Source organism: Mobula birostris, chromosome 6, assembly GCF_030028105.1.
Source record: "Mobula birostris isolate sMobBir1 chromosome 6, sMobBir1.hap1, whole genome shotgun sequence".
NCBI classification, from domain to species: domain Eukaryota; kingdom Metazoa; phylum Chordata; class Chondrichthyes; order Myliobatiformes; family Myliobatidae; genus Mobula; species Mobula birostris.
The window spans coordinates 146,059,624-146,077,953 of NC_092375.1; the positions used below are offsets into that span (position 1 = coordinate 146,059,624).

The following is an 18,330-nucleotide window of genomic DNA, read 5'->3' on the forward strand; positions in this document are numbered from 1 at the left end:
TGCAGTGTATTATTAAAGAGCTTGCTCACTGCTAAATCATCTCCACTGCTCTGCATTTGGGTCAAGACTCACAGGATGGGTGAAGCATCGATTGACCCAGCAGAGCATGCTCGCCTGAAGGAAATGGTCCACCGACGCGAGCACACAATCCAGAAGCAGCAAGAATCCACTGACAACTTGCTTGCCATTCTATTCCAATTCTCCAACTTGATACAGCAACCTTGCACAAGTCAATCTCCTCCTTCTGAGCCCTGGATTCTGGTTCTCAAATGCTTCGACAGATCCCCACAATATTGGCACACCTTCCTGTTCCAGTGTGTCTTACAGTTCAGACTCCAACCATCTCTGTATTCCACAAGATTACCTTCCTCATCTCCCCCTTGACTGGGACAATAAAACCACCATCTGCAATAAAGCCATGAATGATTACATCACCAAAGTGCTACAGCATAGCTTCAATCGAACATCCCAGTCCCTAGCCAGTGCAGCTAGGGGTGTCTGTCGCTGCATCAACTACCATGGATTCAACAAAATCACCATTAAGAACCGCTATCCTCTCCCTTTGATAGATAGTGCATTTGAAATCTTCTGTGTGTCCCAGATCTTCACCAAACTGGATGTACAGAGTGTGGACAACCTGATCCACATCCACCAGGGGGAAGAGTGGAAGACGGCATTCATAACACCCACTGACCACTATGAATATTTGATTATGCCTTTTAGACTTTCCAAAGTCCATCTGTTTTCCAAGCCTTCATTCACAAAATCCTCTCAGACAAGCTGCACAGGCATCTGTTCATTGACCTCAATCATATCGTCTTCTTCTCTAAGGTCCCCCAAAGACCACGTCTCTCATATCTGTTCAGTCTTTCAGCATCTCCTCAAAAACCAACTGCACTGCAAGTTAGAGAAATGCCAGTTTCATACCCCAGATATTTTCTTCCTGGGTTATAGCCATGGACCCAGAGAAAGTGTACACCATCATTGTAAACTCCTGACCTCACACCTCCAACAGCTACAATGTTTTTGGGCTTCTCCAACTTCTACTGCCGTTTCATCAGGAATTACAACCAAATCACTGGTCCTCCCACCCTCCTCATCACATCAGACCACGCTTTCAACGACTTCAAGAGCTGGTTCACAACCACTCCCGTTCTTTGGCCTTCCATAACCCTTCGGACCTTTTGTGATAGAGGTGGATGCATGTGGTGTGCGCACTGGGACTGTCCTCTCCCAGCGAGGACCAGATGGGAAAAGGCACCCTTGTGCCTTCTTCTCATGTAAGTTCAACTCTACACAGCATCATTATGGAGCAGGGGACAGGGAACTACTCACAATTAAATAGGCCTTGGAGCAATGGAGACATTGGCCTGTGGAGAACACTGAGCATTTCTGACCACCAGCAGACCCACCAACTCAGTCCATGTCAGTTTGCTAGGCCCTCTTCTTCAAACAGCTCAACTTCACCATCTCCAACCAGCTTGGTTCTAAGAACACTAAGGTCAAAGCCCCGTCATGAAAATTCGACCCAGCTGAAATGGAAATTGACCTTCAGCCTATCATTCCATTCTTGCAGAACCTCACCCCGACCATCTGGGATCTTGAGAACCTGATCCTCCAGGCCCTACTGCACAATCCTGCTCCAGCTGACACCTGACAACTGCATGTATGTGCTGGAGGTCGCATGCTGTGAGGCACTCCAGTGGACCTGCTCCTCACCCCTCTCCAGCCATTCAGGCACATGCTGGACCCTGGGTTTTCTGTGACTCTGGTTCTGGTGGCCTGCCATGATCGCAGGTGTGCATCAGTTTGTTGTTGCCTGGCCTCAGTGTGTCCTGTTCAATTCCTCCAAGCTGCCATAGATTTCATCACGACTAGGCCACAGAGATTGTGACAGCGGTAGACCAGTGCTCCAAGGCGGCCCACTTCATTGTCCTCCCTAAACTTCATTCCGCAACTGAGAGGACAGATCTGGTTCGCCACGGTTTCCCTCAGGACATTGTATTGGACTGGGGCCCACAATTCATCTCCCACTTCTGGCAAGCCCTCTGCTCCCTCCTCCGCACCTCAGTGAGTTTGTCCTTTGCCTATCATACGCAGACCAACATTCAGTCCGCAAGTGGAGAAGTTTCTGCAATGCTTTGACACCCCTAACCCTTCTACATGGAAGGGGTATCTGCTCTGGACCAAACTGTCCTACGATCTACACATTTTCTCTGCTATGGGTGTGTCATCCTTTCAAGTGCTTCATGGCTACTAAATCCCATTGTTCCCTGCAGAGAAACCAATGATGTGGGTTACATCTGCCAAGGCCCTGGTTTGCTACTGGCAGAATGCTTAGAAAGGGCATGGAGGGCCATCCTAGCTGTCAACTGCACCTACCGCTGTCAGAACAACAGCCATCAGTGCCTGACCAGACTACTCCACCCTGGGACCACGACAGGCTGTTAACCTGAGCTCTGGCCCCGTGCACAGACTCCTGCATGCTCTCGCCCCAGTTCAGTGGTCCCTTCCAGCTCGCCCATGGCGTCGGTCCAGTTACTTACCATCTCCAGCTGCCATGGTCCCTCAGGATCGCACCTACCTTCCACGTCTTGCCTCAAGTACATTGTCCGTGGGCCAGTCAAGGTGGTCGAGTGGACACAGTTCACCAGTTGATGGATTCATGTTGTCGTGTTTGGCGTGTGGTCAACTGGGAAGGATAAGGCCCAGAGGAGAGGTCTTGGGTGTCATCCAGTTTCATCTTGGGTGCATCGCTCATCATGGAGTTCAAGATCATCCTAGGCCATCTGGTGCTGGCCATAGGACGGTGGATCCTGTCAGGTCTGAACAGACAGGCAACTTCTGGTCTCCACACAGCCAACAAGAGTCACCTTCCACTTGGTTCCAGCTCATCGTCTGAGCTTATTTAAACTCAGCTCCCATCCACAGTCCTTATTCACCCATCAAACTAGCTCGCCTCAACTAGTTGCTTCAGTTACCTCGTCATGTTAAGTATCTATTCCCTCTTGTTTCGTGGTCCCTCGTGGCTTGATATTTTGCTGTTCATTAATAAAGTGATTGTTCACCACTGCTCTGTGTTTGGGTCAAACCTCCTCTATATTTCCTGACAGTATCCACTTTACCACTGTTTGGCCCTGTAATGTTGATAGGTATTGAGATTTAACTGTACAGTCAAATTGAAAACCGTACAGGTCAGTGAGAATTAATATTCTTACTATTAATATTCTGTGCACAATAATGGGATACGTGACGTTCAATGTTATTCTGCTTGTGTTTATTTTGCTTTTTCTCATCAGGGTTTGTATGAAAGTCAGTCTGCAGTAGCAGAGAGCTTTTCATTCTTAGCAACAAACTTGTCACTGTGCTGGCACTGCACTCTTGGATGTGAGACAGAAGGATGAGGTTCAAACTCTTCCCTGGGGAACTGTGACCGGAATCCTGCGGCTGATCCATGGATCAGCACAGGAGGAGTGATGCACTGTGTGAGGTACTGCTCAGCTGGAGGAGGAGAACCATTACAAAGAGCAACAAAGTTCATCTGGTGCTCTGAAAAATATGACTATTATTGTGTAACATCACAGCAAACAGTTTGCCTGCTGTTTGTTGGAGCAGACACTGTTTTCCACATTGACACCATTGTAACTGTCAATATGTTTCAGACATCTTCATTCTCTATTTAAAAAACTCCTGGATTTGAAAAGGTGGTGAATTACTGCAAAAAGTGTAGAAACTTTCCTAGGTTTAACAAAGGTCTCTACAGGGGGACACATTCTGAGCCATCAATGATGGCCCTATTGACATTGGTGGAGGATATATTTTCTGATCATCTTCCTTACTACTTCAATTTCTTTCATTAATAAATCTTCCAGTTCTTTCTCCTCCATTAAAACAAAGCCAGCAAATCCTGTACCAAGTCCCACAATGAGGCTGAAGGGCAGGGGCACAGCAGACTGTGAGAGTGCTGCAGCATAACTCCAAAACATAAAAAAAAGCTAATTCAAAGAAAAACATGGATCCAGGAGATGACTCGTGTATGTCCTTAGTTTTACTTTAGCGAGACATGCACATATGACACGGTGGTGTGATGACGCATGCCATTTACGTACTTTTACATTTAACCTGTAGTGAATTATTTAAACAAAGAATGCTTAATCAACAACATATTTATAATATTACTCCAATATTATTAAAATATTAAATATACTCCTCCCTGCTTAGCTATAAATTCCAGCTCAATAGAGAATGCATCTCAACTTGTATACACAGTATACTATATAATACAACTACTATACAGACATCCACAGCATAGTAAATTTTAAATTGTCCCATTCAAACTGAAAGATTCAATCACTGTGGAGACTTTATTACTCTTGTGGGATAAAGTATTTTCTGATTTTGGTGGGGGAGCCACTTTGCTTGGCTGTGGAACAGTCTCAGGTTCTGGGGCCTCCTCCGTTATGATTGTCAGAGTTGACGCTGGATCTGCAGGAAGTGGTTCTTTTCTTCTGGATGTGCTGGCATCCAAACAGTGCATGGCAAGCCTTGCTGGACAACGTCCATCATGATGTGTGAGTACAGTGTCTGCTGTCACCATTTTGTTTGCCTTTTGGAAAGCCACCTCGCACTGCTTTGTCCATTGTCATTTCTTCCCGATTTGCAGTAATGGATTCAAAGGGTGGAGCACAGTAACCAGATGGGCAGGAACCTGTTATAATGACGAACAAATCCTTAACAAGACTACAATTGTGGCATGCCTTTAGCCTTAGGGAATCTATCACTGCTTGAATGTTTGCAGCACACTTGTGTATCATTGTGGCCATAGTAAGTGATGCTTGGTTTAAAGAATTCACACTTGCTATGTCATGCTCTGAGCTCATAATCTTTTAATCTTTTTAACACTGTTTTAAGATTTTGCAGATGTTCCTTCTCATCCTTACTGGTAACAATATGTCATCCAGGTAACACTGAGTGCTTGGGCAGCCTTGCAGAATCCAATCCATACCTTACTGCCATAGTGCAGGTGTAGATGCTACTCCAAAAATAAACCTATTATAGTAATAAAAGCCCTTTGTGAGCGTTTATGGTGAAAAACACTTGGACTGTTCTTCATCTCCACTTGCAGGCAGATCTTAGCTAAGTCCACTTTGCTGAAGTGTTTTCCTCCAGAAGGGTTTTCAAAGATATCCTCTATCCTGGGCAGGGCATAATGATCTTTATCATTGTTGGGTTGATGGTGACCTTAAAAACATCACAGATCCTGACAGACCCATCCTTATTGGCTACTGGGGCCACTGGCATTGCCCATGGGCTCCACTCAACATTGGAAGGAATTTATTCAGCTTGCGATCTAGCTCACTGGCTACTTTATCACAGATGGTATAAGAAATTGGATGGGCTTTGTAAAACTTCGGAGTTGAATTTTCAGTTAACACTATTTTACCCTTGATATGTTTGAGATTTCCAGTGCTATCCAGTACCTTTCTTAATTTACTTTCAGTTGAATTTCTTCAAGGTGATGTGGTGTGCAAAATTGGCATGCACTTCTCATTGGCTATTCCATTTTCTTCAAAATACTTCTCAATTTGCTCAGTGAACAATACACTGTTATCTCTTGTGCAATCAAACGAGATAGCGTGTACATTCACAAACAAAAGAAAATCTGCAGATACTGGAAATCCAGGCAACACACACACACAATGCTGGAGGAACTGAGCAGTCCAGGCAGTATCTATAGAAAAGAATAACTCAGTTCTGATGAAGGGTCTCGGCCTGCCTGCTGAGATCCTTTGGCATTTTGTGTGTGTTGCTTGTGTACATTCTAAGTTTTGCTTTTAGTGGATGGATCCACAATCAGGTTGTAGGAGTGTTAACCACTCATAACCCCACAGTGCTGCTCTCCCCAACCATTTTTACCGCATACGAGCCTAATTTGGTTGTTGTATTTCACGGTCACGAATTTTATTCCCTTAGGAGTTATCTTTTCTCCAGTATGTTCTTGATTCGTTACCTACAAGCTTCAGTTTAATATCTTTGACATGCCGTTCAAACTCATTTTGTGGAACGACTGAAACAGCTGAGCCCGTGTCCAATTCCATTTTACTTAATTTGCCATTCACTTCTGTTGCAAGTCATATTGCTTGTCTATTGTTAGTTTTTACGTTGTAAAAATCTCAAGGCTACACAGTCCTTTCACTCTCATCAGATTTCTCGTCAACAGCATGCAGATTATTACTCTTTTTGAAACTGCAACTTTTTATCTTTTCACTATGCAGTCCTTGTCTGCCTAGCATGCTCTTTGTACGTGATCTACTTCATTAAATTTTCTGCAAATTTTGCCTTTAAACTTGCATTGGTTTGGTGTATGTGAGCCCCCTGCCACAATGGTAACACAATTATTCAGCCAGGCCATTTCTGTTTAGCTGTTGCAATTTTGTTCACATTCAATTTCATTCCTGGCTGCTGCATCTGTCTACTGCTTCCATTGATACAATGATTTCAACTGCTCTTTAAACTGCAGGTTGTGCTTCATTTAGGAGCTGTTTTTGAATACTTTCTTGTAAGATTATACAAACTAAATGATCTCTCAGTGCATCATTAAGCCCATTACCAAACTGACAATGCTCAGACAATCTCTTCAATTCAGCCGTGTTTGCTGAAATTGGCTCTCCTTCCTTTTGATTCTGGTTTTGAAACCTAAAGCATTCCACAATAAAAATGCTTTGGGTTCTAAATGTTCCTGCACTACTTTCACTAATTCAGCAAAGCTCTTTTCGGCTGGTTTGGTTGGAGCAGTTAGCGTTCTAAGCAAACTGCATGCTTTTAAATACAATGCACTCAGAAAAATTGGCACTCACTTCTCACTGGCTATTTCATTTCCTTCAAAATACTGCTCAACTTGCTCAGTGTACAATATCCAATTATCACTTGTTCAATCAAATGAGATAACTTCTGTACATTCTTAGTTTTACTTTTAGTGAGACGTGTACATGTGATGCAGTGATGATTTTTGTCATTTCCGTACTTTTACATGTAATCCATAATGAATTATTTAAACAAAGTGCTTAATTAACCAAGTATTTACAATAGTCCTCAAATATTATGAAATATATACACAACATAGTTAGTATTGCTATTTCAGAAGTCCAGAGACCCAGGTTTAATCCTGAGTTCAGGTGCTGTCTGTGGGAGGTTTGTGCATTCACCCAGTGACTGTGTGTTTCTCAGTGCTGTGGTTTATTGCGGCTTAAAGCTATAAGACATCTAAAGGGCAATAGGAGCAGAAAAAGATCTTGTTAATTTGAGGGTTCTTGGTGTTGGAGGGGTATATCTGCTGACAACGTTCCATCTAATTTTTTTTGCAGCTGCACAGATCAACCATTGCTCTGAGCAGGAAATTTTTTACATGGCCTGAAAACTGCATGACATTTTATATGGTTTTTTTTTGGTAATGTGTCAGTGCTTAGTGGGCTGACGGTTTATTAGCAATGAGCTACCAACTTCCATTCTGCATTTACTGTTACAATTTGTAATAGTGTTGTAACTTGAAACACTGAGAATGTTAGTATATTGAAGCTCAAATATTTCAAAGTAAAGATTGTGATATGTTTATTATTTAGAAAATTTATAAATTATATTAATTAACAGAGTATTTCACAATTAGCACAGTTTCTAAATTATATTAACAATTGCAAAATTATTTTAACTATAAATGAAAATTCCAGCTGTGTGGCAACAAACTTCGTGTACAGGAGCATTTCAGTTACTGTGCAACTGCTTGCTTTGTGGAGCTTAGAGGGAACAGTGTCTGCTGAATGATATTGACAAAAATCTTGTTGACAGCAATATACCAAGGACTGCATTTCCATCATCAGTGATAGCAGGACTGAATTAATGAACACCACACAGAAGACCCATTTTCACATGATTGCAATGATGACTTCAATGAGGATGCATTAAAATCCGAAGATGTTTAACGCCCCCATGTTTAGGTTAGAATTTTGAAAGAGCTCTCCAATTAGTCCCTCTTTCCCCATACACCTACATGTATGTATCCCATTCTCTTTTTGCACCTGCTCTCTTTGCAGCAAGGCAATGTAGCAACATAAAATAGAGCTCTTAAAAAGATTCAGTTGACAAGGATACAAGCAAATGATGGTGTAGAGGATGGTGATATGGGAAGAGAACATATTGGCTGCTTTGATTTATTCAGCAATAAACAATCTGCAGGAAGAACAGCAAGTGCTTCAAGCAACAGCTGTGGAGGCAAAGAAATTGTAAGCATTTCAGGTCAAAACCCCATGTCAGAGTCCTATTTGCTTCCCATCTCACACAAGTGAGGCCAGATCTAATTGTTCATCCTCTTCATTGAAGAATGTGAGTGGCACAGGGGACCAGCTGTTATCCATGTCCTTGGATTCAGCACAGATCAGCTGATGGAGATATTTTTAACCTCTTCCTATTTCAGCGTAAAGTTTCCATCTGTGTTAAGACCACAATCTTCCTGGTACCTCAGAAAAACAAAGTAACATGCTTTAATGACTGCCCCCCAGTGGCACTGACATCTACATTATGAACTGCTTTGAGAAGCTGGTCCCAGCACACAATAACTCCTCAAATTACTGCAAATCACCTATCGCTGCAACAAATCTATGGCAGATGCCATCTCTCTGGCTTTAAAGAGAGCTGGATTCAATCCTCGGGTGTTTGCATCTTCTCCCTTTCCCTCATGAGTTTTCTCTGGGTGCCTTGATTTCCACGCACATCCCAAAGGTGTGCAGGTTGTAATGTTAATTTGGCTCAACAGGCTTGAGCAAGAACAGCCTTGGGCAAACATAGGCAGAGGTGCTAGGTAAGTTTCTGGCCGTTTTCTTTTTGCTAGTACATAGACATTGCACTGAGAATTTGTCCAGAGTTAGTGGTGTGTTCCTTGAATGAGATGTGGGAAACTTGGGAGAGCGTCAGTCTCCCTGACAACTCTATCTGCATGAAGCTCTTTAGACACCATGGTAAGGAACTAGAGCTGCAGCTGGATGACCTTCAGCTCATTTGGGAAAATGAGGAAGTGAAAGAAAGGATTTATAGGGAGGTAGTCACCCCTAAGTTGCAGGAAGCAGGTACCTGGGTCACTGTCAGGAGAGGGAAAGGGAATAGGCAGCCAGTGCAGAACAACCCTGTGGCCATTCCCCTCAATAATAAGTATAACACCTTGGATACTGTGGTATGGATGACCAACCGAGGGAAGCCACAGTGACCTGATAGCTGGCACTGAGTCTGACGCTGTGGCTCAGAAGGAAAGGGGGGAGAAGAGGAATGCAAGTGTGAGAGGGGATTCCATAATTAGAGGAGCAGATAGAAGATTCTGTGGGCATGAAAGAGACACACGGATAGTATGTTGCCTTGCAGATACCAGGGTCAGGGATGCCTTGGATCGGGTCCACACATTCTAAAGGGGAAGAGTGTACAGCCAGAAGATGAGGTATATATCGGTTCCAACAACACAGGTAGGACGAGGTAGAAAGAACTTTCAGTGTAATAATCTTAGAATTGCTGCCTGTGCCAGGCACCAGTGAGATAAGAATAGGATGACTTATTTGACAGATGAATGCGTGACTGAAAAATTGGCGCAAGAGGCAAGGTTTCAGATTTCTGGATCATTAGGATCTCTTCTGGGGAAGGTACGACCTGTACAAAAAGGATGGGTTACACCTGAACCTGAAGGGGGACCAATATCCTTGCAGAAAGGTTTGCTAGAGCTATTGGGGAGGATTTAAACTATTTGGCAGGGGATGGGAACTGGAGTGATGGGGCTGAGGATGAGGCAGTTTTTATACAATTAGATGTAATATGTAGCGAGACTGTGAGAAAGAACAGGCAGATGATAGGATAAAATTGCAGTCAAACTGTACAGTAACCAGGAGCCAAAATTGAAAAGGGTGATGAATACAGGACTAAAGGTGCTATATTTCAATGCATGCAGTATACAGAATAAGGTAGATGATCTTCTAGTGGAGTAAGAGATTGGCAGATATGATGTTGTGGGCATTATTGAGTCGTGGCTGAAAGACGTTCATAATTGGGAGCTTAACATCCAAGGATACCAATTGTATCAAAATGATAGGCAGGCAGGCAGAGGGAGCGTGATGGCTCTGTTGGTTAAAAAAAAAATGAAATCAAATCTTAGTAAGAGGTGACATAGGATCAGTAGATGTAGAATCCTAGTGGGTAGAGTTAAGAAACTGCAAGACTAAAAAGATCCTTGTAAAGGGAGTTACAGTATATAGAGCTCCAAACAGTAGCAAATACGTGGGCTACAAATTACAATGGAAGAATGCATGTCAAAGAGGCAATGTTACGATAGTCACGGGGGATTTCAATATGCAAGTAGACTGGGAAAATCAGGTTGGTGCTGGATCCCAAGAGCCGGAATTTGTAGAATGCCTACAAAATGTTTTTTTTTTTTTGGTTTTGCTTTAGGAGTAGGTCGAGGATTTGGAAGCTTGTTAGTGGTTGAGCCCACTAGGGGAATATCAATTATGGACTGGGTGTTTTGTAATGATGCAGATTTGATTAGGGAGCTTAAGATAAAGGAACCTTTAGGAGACAGTGATCATACTAAGGTAGAATTCACCCTGCAGTTTGAGAAGGAGAAGCTGAAATTGGATAATTCTGTACTGTAGTGAAGGGAATACAGAGCCATGAGAGAGAAGCAGGCCAAAGTTGACTGGAAAGGGTCACTGGCATGAATAGAAATTCTGGTAGCAATTTGAAAGTCACAAGAAAGGTACATCCATAAGATGAAGCAATGTTCTAAAGGGAGGATGAGGCAACCATAGATGATAAGGGAAGTCAAAAATAGCATAAAAGCTAAAGAGAGGGCATATAATATAGCAAAAATTAGTGGGAAGGTAGAGGATAAGGAAGCTTTTAAAAACCAACAGAAACAAACTAAAAAAAGCCAGAAGGAGAGAAAAGATAAAATATGAAGGTAAGCCAGCCAATAGTACCAAAGAGGATACCGACATTTTTTTTAGATATGTAAAGAGTGAAAAAGAGCCAACAGTTAATATTGGACCACCGTAAAATGCTGGAGAGGTAGTAATGGGGACAAAGAAATAGCAGAAAAATTTATTAAGTATTTTGCATTAAAATTCACTGGAAACCAGTAGCAGAATACCAGAAATGCAAGTGTGTCAGTGGGGCAGAAATGAGTATCATTGGTATTACTAAAGAGAAGGTGCTTGGGAAGCTGAAATGTCTGAAGGCAGGTGGACCACATGGACTACATCCCAGAGTTCTGAAATGGATAGCTGAAGAGATTGTGGAGGCATTAGATATGATCTTTCAAGAATCAATAGATTCTGGAATGCTTCTGGAGGACTGGAAAATTGCAAATGCTACTCCACTCTTTAAGAAGGAAGGAGGCAGAAGAAAGGAAATTATTGACCAGTTAGCCTGATCTCCGTGATCGGAAGATGTTGGAGTCTATTATTAAGGTTAAGGCTTTGGGGTACTTGGAAGCACATGACAAAATAGGGGGAAACTTGTCTGACAAATCTGTTGGAATTCTTTGTAGAAATAATTGGCAGGACAGACTGAGGAGTCAGTTAATGTTTATTTGTATTTTCAGAAAGACTTTGACAAAATGTCACACATGAGGCTGCTGAGAAAGCTAAAAGCCTGTGGTACTGCAGGAAAGATACTAGCATGGATGGAATCACAAACAAGAGAAAATCTTGACAACGGGATGGGAAATGGTGAAGTGGGGTAGGGTGTGGGAGCATTACTGGAAGTTTGAGATATTGATGTTCATGCCGTCAGGTTGGAGGCTACCCAAACAGAATATAAGGTGTTGTTCTTCCAACCTAAGTGTGGCCTTATCCCAACAGTGGAGGAGGATGAATGGACATATCGGAATGGGAATGGGAAGTGGAATTAAAATGGTGGCCACTGAGAGATCCCACTTGATCTGGTGGACGGACCGTAGATGCTCGGCAGAGCGGTCTCCCCATCTGTGTTGGGTGTCACCGATTTACAAGAGGCCACACCGGAAGCACCGAACACAGTATATGATTTCAACAGATTCACAAGTGAAGTGTTGCCTCACCTGGAAGGACTGTTTGAGGCCCTGAATGGTAGTGAGGGAGGAGGTGTAGGGACAGATGGGCACTTGTCCTGCTTGCAAAGATAAGTGCCAGGATGGAAGTCAGTGGGGAGGGATGAATGGACAAGGGAGTTGCGTAAGGAGTGATCGCTGTGGAAAGCAGAAAGTGCAGGGCAGGGAAAGATGTACTTGGCGGTGGGATCTAGTCACTACGATTCAAGGCCCCAAACAGTCAGGATAAGGCCACACTTGGGTTGGAGGAATGATATCTTTTATTCCATTTGGGTAGCCTCCAACCTGATGGCATGAACATCGATTAACATCAATTTCTCAAATTTCCAGTAATGCCTCCACAGCCCCCCACCTTCACCATTCCCCTTCCCCTTGTCCCTCTCTCATGTTATCCCCTTGTCCTTGTCTCTCTCTCATGCTATCACCTTGCCCACCCATCTCCTCCCCCTGGTGATCCTCCCTCCCCCTTTCTTCTTTCTTCCATGGCCTTCTGTCTCTTTCACCAATCAACCTCCCAGCTCTTTGCTTCATCCCTCCCCTCCGTTTTTGCTATCGCCTGGCGTTTCTCTCTCCCCTCCCCCCACCTTTCAAATCTACTCAGTTTTTTTTCTCCAGTCCTGCCGAAGGGTTTCAGCCCGAAACCTCGACTGTACTTTTTCCATAGGTGCTGCATGGCCTGCTGAGTTCCTCCAGCACTTTGTGTGTGTAGCATGGATGGAAGATTGGCTGACTGGAGGGAGGTAAAAAATGGGAATACAGGGGTCTTTTCCAGTTTGGCTGCTGGTGACTAGTGGTGTGCTGCAAGGTCAATGTTGGGACCACTTCTTTTTCATGTTATATGTGAATAATTTGGATGAAGGAATTGATAGTGTTGAGGCCATGTTTGCAGATGATACAAAGATTGGTGGAAGGGCAGGTAGAGTTGGGGAAGCAGGATGTCTGCAAGGACTTAGACAGATTGAGAGAACGGGCAAAGAGTGGAAGATAGAATATACTGCAGTGTAGATACGTGCATGGTTATGCACTTTGGTAGAGGAATAAAGGTATAGACTATTTTCTGAATGGGGAGAAAATAAAAAAATCAGAGGCGCAAAGGGACTTGGGAGTCCTCATGCAGGAGCCCCTAAAGGTTAATTTGCAGATTGAGTCAGTGGTAAAGAAGGTAAATACCATGTTAGCATTCATTTCAATAGGACTAGATTACAAAAACAAGGATGTAATGCTGAGGCTTTATAAACTGGAAAGGTTCAAAGGTGGTTTATAAAAATGGTTCCAAGATTGATTGGCTTCTCATATGAAGAGCATTTGATGGCTATGGGCCTGTATTCACCAGAATTCAGAAGAATGAGGGATGACTTCACTGAAACCTATTGAATGGTGAAAGGCCTTGATTGAGTAGATGTGGAAAGGGTGTTTCCCATGGTGGGAGAGTCTAAGACCAAAGGGTGCAGCCTCAGAATAGAGGGGCGTCCTTCTGGAACAGAGATCAGGAGGGAGTTCCTTAGCCAGAGAGTGGTGAATCTGTGGAATTCTTTGCCACAGGCAGCTGTGGAGGCCAAGTCTTTATATATATTTTAAAGTAGAGATTGATTGGTCAGGGCATGATGGGATACGGGGAGAAAGCAGGCGATTGGGGCTGAGAGGAAAATTGGATCAGCCATGATGAAATAGCAGAGCAGACTCAATGGGCCAAATGGCCTAATTCTGCTCCTATATCTTATGGTCTTAAAAGGCATTGGTCAGACTGCATTTGGAGTATTGTGAACAGTTTTGGTTCCCCTTATCCAAGAAAATGTGTGCTGGCATTGGAGAGGGTCCAGAAGATGTTCATGAGAATGATCCCGCAGAGTCCTGTCTAGAAATTTGCCTGCTGCACTGGAATCTACTGTGTGCATAGAGCCTTCAGGGTGCGAAGAAAGACAGACAGGTAGAGTAAGTTGGGCTGTGATTTAGGAATGAGTGGTTGGGTTGAGCTCACCCGTCTCTTTTTGGAGATGCCATTTTCCTGGACGTAGTGGGCATTTGATGCCTGGTTAATTGGCTGCTCTGCAGTCGGCGCACAGGTTATTTCTCCACTGATACTCATATCTTTAAGTGAGCTCTTCCTGACTGCACAGGTTCTGAAGGCATTGCTGATGAGGGTCCAGCAGCCTAAAATTGTCCTGGAAATGGAATTGGAGTCTGGCTGGTGATCTGGAGTGTCGTTCCATAAGATACTTGTGAACACGGAGGGCCAGAGCAGTGAGGCTTTAGAGCTAGTGAGCATCTCCCAGGTAGACAGCTCGTCTTTCAAGTGTTCCAAAATGCCATGATGTTTATAGGCTAGCAGTGCTTCTGCATTCCAAATGCACTCCACTGCAAGGGTCCTGAATTCCACAGTGTAATCCAGCACAGAGCATGAGCCTTGATGCAGACAAAGTATTGACCTGCTGCCTCTCTTCCATTTCCCGGATGGTCAAAAATCCAACGCATCTTAGCGATGAATTTCTCATATTCATTGCAGATGCTGGTTTTGTTGCCCCAGTCAAGGGAGAGATGAGGAAGGCAAACGTGGAATACAGAGATGGTTGGAGTTTGAGCTGTAGGAAGCAGTAGAATAGGAAGTCGCAGCATCAAGTTGGGATCCATCAAAGCATTCGAGTTCCAGAATCCAGGGCTCAGAGGGAGGAGGTTGCTGTATGGAGATGAAGAGTTGGAAGAGATTGGCGAGCAAATGGTCAATGATTAATTAACTGTTTCTGAACTGTATGCACATGTCGACGGACAACTTCCTTTAGGTGAGCATATTCCGCTGGGTCAGCCGATAGTTGAGGAAATGCAGAGAAGCTTGACCCAAACACAGAGCAGCAGAGACAATTTTGCAGTGAGCAATCCCTTTAATAATAAACTACAAAATAACCGGCCACATGGAGTCACAAAACAAAAGAGAATGGATAATTAAAGCGTCTAGGCATTAAGGTGAGTGAAGGCTAGTAGTAGTAACTGGTTGAGCTGACTGGTTCAGTGAGTGAACAATGACTGTCGATGGAGCGGGTTTAGGTAGCCTGCAGGTGACAAGCTGGAAACAGGTGGCAGGTGTGGAGACTGGAAGATGCCTGCCTGTTCAGGCCTGGTAGATACTTTGCCTTGATGTGAACTCGAACTCTGTAGGATGCACTGTCATAGAAAGAGCGGCGTCTCTATGCTTTTCATTCAAGTTAAAATATGCAGTACTTTATTCATGAAAATAACTGAAATATAAAAACGCAGAGCAGTCAATTCAACATTTTCATAACAAACAGTGTTATTCCATTACTTCACATGAACACTAATCGGGTATCATCATTTACAAGTTTTAACTCTGTGGGAATTTAACATAAATTTTGTGTACACTTCCAGGAAAGCTCTAAACTGTGGTCATTCCAAATGGGCAATTTACAAATCTATTAAACAATAATGAGTTGCAATGCTTACCACAATTTTAGATCCTCTTTCTCCGTTCCAATCCCTGTGATGTCCGTTGGCATCATAGAGAGCAGACACCACATGCACCTTCTCCATGAACGAGTATTGTTCAACTAAACTGTCACGGCTGTATTAGAACTAAGAGCACTTCTACACAGCACATACATACCAATCTAAGTGAAGTCATTTGTTAACAAGATAACTGAGGGAAAAATGGGAAAGGCAAGTGCCCCTTCTCAGCTCATCTCCTTACCTGCCCATCACCACCCTCCGGTGTGCCTCCCCTTTTTCTTTCTTCCATGGCCTTCTGTCCTCTCCTATCAGATTCCCCCTTCTCCAGCCCTTTATCTCTTTCATGAAACAACCTCCCAGCTCTTTACTTCATCCCTCCCCCTCCCAATTTCACCTATCATTTGCGGTTCTTCCACCCCTCACCCATTTTCTACCTCTTGACTCTTCATCTTTTTTTTCTCCAGTCCTGATGAATGACCTCGGCCCGAAACGTCGACTGTATTCTTTTCCATAGGTGCTGCCTGGCCTGCTGAGTTCTGCCAACACTTTGTGTATTGCTCAGACTTTGAATGTTGCATTAGAGTTCCTTATTGTGTAATTACTCATTTCTAAATATTATTTAATGGAAAACCTGTTGCCTCCACAAATTATTTTCTACGGGGACAGGAACTTCCAGGGTGGGCACTATGAATGCAGCACCAACTGTGCCGACCTCTCCCCTTACTTCAGCCGCTGTAACTCCATCCGTGTTGAGAGTGACTGGTGGGTGTTGTACGAGAGACCCAACTACATGGGATACCAGTATGTCCTGAGCAGGGGAGAGTATCCTGACTACCAGCACTGGATGGGATTCAATGACTCTGTCAGATCCTGTCACAGTTACCCTTCCATAAGTTTCAATTTCTTTTCTCAGTGGATTTGGTTTTTAGCATGCTGTGCACATTGTGGATCTATGACTGGAGAATTTGCTCAGCAAGTGCTAATGAGTATCAACTGCACAGCTTCTCACAGTTATGTTTCCCACTGTGCCACATCCACCTTAACTGAATCAACAGCAATGCCGGTTGGAGGCATCGTTGAGGCAGATAATAAGTGGAATGATCGAATTGCATCCAACTTTAATTCTCATTGAAGTCAATGTAGTGTAAAATGAGTGAATAATTTACAAAACATCATTACTATAGCTGCTTTCTTCTTAGTCCACTGCTGAGGAGGAAACTAAGGGATGAGGATTTACCAGAGGGCTGATTTTGGAGGGCAGATGATGGAATTCATGGACAACTGTCCCTCTGTCTATGGTCATTTCTGTTACCATGCCAGGTGATGGATGCATACTGGATTGCTTGAAGTAGCAAATAAGAGAGCAACATCTTGTTGTCATTACGGGGATGCTGGGGGCAGACCCAAATGCAAGACACAGACACTGAAGTACTAGGAACAGGACTAGGTGATTCAAGCAAGCAAGGGAAGCAGGGAAGAAATTACGCTGGATAAGACATAGCCCCTGGACGAGGCTACGATACAGGGCTTGGGCTAGGACTAGACTAGGAAAGTGGGACCTGGATGAGGAACTAGGAACTTTGAACCTGGACAAGGACTCCGAGCCAGAGACTGGGTCTTGACTCGGGCTCGGACCCTGGATCGAGGCGTGGACAAGATGCAGGTACAGGATGAGGAGTGGCAACAGGACTGGACAAGAGATCCCTGGACAGGACGAGGGAACTCCAGCACAGGACGGGGGATCCCCAGCACCGGGCTGGGCGAGGTATTCCTGGGCTGGGCGAGACACATGGACAGGATGAGAACATGAAGCCTTGACTTGGTCGAGGGAGACAGGAATGCAGAGCCTACGCAGAACACAGAGCCTTGGTCTTGGGAGACAGGAACGCAGAGCCTTGTTCGAGGGAGAACAGGAACATGGAACACAGAGCCGGGTCCCCTCTTTGGGAACAGGACTTGGGGCCAGGGCTCTACACAGAGTCAGGATCCCTCCTAGGATGCAGGATGTAGGGCCGGGACTCATACACAGAACACTGAGAGACCTATCTCCACTCAAGGTAGCTGCAAACGGCTGGACCTACCCAGCAGAGGTGAGGGCACAAAGAGACGGTTCTCAACACAAGGTAGCAGCAAACGGCCGGACCTACCTAGTGAAGGCATGGACACAGAGACGCTTCCCAATACAAGGTAGAGGCAAACGGACAGACCTACCTAGCGAAGGCGTGGACACAGAGACAGTTCCTAACTCAAGGTACTGGCAAACGGCCAGACTTACCTAGCGAAGGCAAGGACACAAAGAGACAGTTCCTTATCTAGACACAGCAAGGCCCCAATCTTGCCCTGGCGGTTGAACCTGACGGCGTTACAGGTGAGGACACAGGCAAATGTAGCAGTCGAGGCTTCAGAAGGAAGGGGAAGGAGAGGGAACAGTCCAGCAACTGAAGCTGAACCCAGGAGCTGTTTATGTAGCCAGCCCAGAATGAGAATCATGTGTCTCAATTAAGGTACACAACAGGACAAGGGAAAACCAGAAAACCTGGAATAAGGATCCATGGACCAGACCATGAACCAGAATGCGGAAATCACGGACCAGATCATGATACTTATAGGCTGGTAGGCACTTAAAAACAGCAAGTCTTGTCAGGAGTGAGCCGTTGTTTGAAGTAGTGACTAAGAGAGCAATATCTTGCAGGGCAGAATCCATTTGAAGCCAGCAAGTTTCAATAAAAGTGAGTCTTATTTGGGCCAATAAAAAGAAA

At 44.2% G+C, this 18,330-nt stretch overlaps 1 pseudogene; it reads left to right on the top strand.

The window, feature by feature from the left end:
• Positions 1-418: 418 nt before the first annotated feature.
• The window catches only part of LOC140198752 (gamma-crystallin S-1-like), a 34,079-nt pseudogene continuing 16,167 nt past the window's right edge, over positions 419-18,330 (top strand).